We start from the raw sequence: 2,321 nt of genomic DNA, 5'->3' as shown, positions 1-2,321 counted from the left end.
CCTGTGCTTGTATTATTCCATCTGCTTCAGAGACCTTTAAGAATACGACATTAATTGATTTTGTATAATAACCTTTTTGCATTATATCGTTCCACTCCACAAGGTTTCATTAAACTAGTAGAGAGACTGATGTCACAAGCAGCAGTGAGACAATAATGATGTTTCCATTGGCAATGCATTTATTCATAATCACACTGTAGACTATTTACAGAGAAACCGCTGTCCAGGAGAGAAATAATACACTGATGGTTTGCACACAAAAACAAGAACCAAACTCAATGTTCAAGTCTTTTCCATCCTCAAATGTACATGTTGTAGAAAGCAACACAGATCCGTAGAATAGGTTACACTACTCAACATTTGTATGAGAATTTATTTAGGTTAGATTCACCCTGAACAGGACATCTTGGGTTAAATATGTCACATTGGTGGACTTTTCATGTTATCTGAGTCAGTTGTTTCTTGCTTCGTTGCATTTTGGCCTCCAAACCTATTTTCTAGGGTGTGAACTTAAAATGATCACTGTATGCATTACCTTAATGACATTTCATTCCTGTAGTGCCTGTAGGAATAGTGTATTGCTTGCTTCCCTCTACTGGAGTGGAGTTGCTAAAGACTTTTCTGACTACAAACTGCTTTATGAAGTGCATGGCTGTTTGAAGGAGAAGACACTGAATGATACAGCAACACAGTGTTGCACATTTACCTCTGATTAAACTGCTCCAGTAAGATAGTTTTGTGGAAACAGCCTAAATAAAGGCCAATTGCCATAAACAACACTATATATAAGAAGCTGTAGGGTGGGGCTTTTTTAGACAATTACCAAAAGGTTAACTAGACAAACTGTTATGAGGATCCTGCTGCTTTGTTTTCAATGTTTTTTGTCCAAATGAAGTAATAGGTAACATATCCCAGAGATTATGCAATATGAGAATATAAGAATCTGCATTCATAATTTTCCATTCTCACTTTGTTTGTAGGACAGCACCCAAACGCCAACACCAAACAACTTGTAATGAAAGACATCCCTGAATTTCTTTCCTCTAGCGGGACTCAAGTCAAGGCACTCTGTCAGGCAGAGAGGACTCCACACACGGCGGCAGGCCGTGTTCCAACATGGTCACTGACTCAAACTGATGGGCAGCTTGTTGACTTGCACACAAACTGAAAGTTCACACATTTTGCCACCACGAGGTACAGTAAAGGAAATTAAACTGATTTGACCTGAAAAACAGACATGGAGCAAATATCCACTGACCAATTACTATGTTAGTGTATAGACCACATGTTGCTCTTATTTGAATAAATCAAGTGAAATGGGTGTAAGAGCAGAAAAATAGCTTCTCTGTGTTTTTTGTTAGTAAATGGCTGGTCGTTATGATGACTGAGTCAAAGTCAGGTCACCCTCCTCTGTATTTTCAAGTAGTCATAATGTAGGAAGTCTATTCATTATCTAAGGCCAGACTTCTTAAAATATACTGTGAGACAAACACTACTGATTGATCCGTTACAATATGTGGATCAGCATTTTTTCAAATTTCCTTTCGTTAAAATCTGGAGGGTGTTTATGCTTCAAGTCAACAAATTTACACAGAGGGCAAGACAGCGATTCAACTGGAACCTGGCCAACATTTTTGCTGATCTCTGTGATGGCTTGTTTTCCAGATGAGAAAGAACAAGAACTCATGAAGGCGACAAACCATGTACCGTGAGGGCTGAGCCACCTGATTCAAGGCCATTGCTCAAGTTTGAAACAGAAGCTCATTACTTACAGAATTCTTTAAATAATGCCATTATTAATATAGATTTATTAAACTGACTTCACAATGCAAAAACAATAAACAAAATCGACCCTTCCTCTTCCTAAATAGTTCCATAAAATACACTCACCTAAAGGATTATTAGGAACACCATACTAATACTGTGTTTGACACCCTTTCGCCTTCAGAACTGCCTTAATTCTACGTGGCATTGATTCAACAAGGCGCTGAAAGCATTCTTTAGAAATGTTGGCCCATATTGATAGGATAGCATCTTGCAGTTGATGGAGATTTGTGGGATGTACATCCAGGGCACGAAGCTCCCGTTCCACCACATCCCAAAGATGCTCTATTGGGTTGAGATCAGGTGACTGTGGGGGCCATTTTAGTACAGTGAACTCATTGTCATGTTCAAGAAACCAATTTGAAATGATTCGAGCTTTGTGACATGGTGCATTATCCTGCTGGAAGTAGCCATCAGAGGATGGGTACATGGTGGCCATAAAGGGATGGACATGATCAGAAACAATGCTCAGGTAGGCCGTGGCATTTAAACGATGC

This window comes from Micropterus dolomieu, linkage group LG17 (assembly GCF_021292245.1).
Source record: "Micropterus dolomieu isolate WLL.071019.BEF.003 ecotype Adirondacks linkage group LG17, ASM2129224v1, whole genome shotgun sequence".
Taxonomy (NCBI): Eukaryota; Metazoa; Chordata; class Actinopteri; order Centrarchiformes; family Centrarchidae; genus Micropterus; species Micropterus dolomieu.
The sequence above is the reverse complement of the archived record's forward strand: the minus strand, read 5'-3'. Positions refer to the sequence as shown.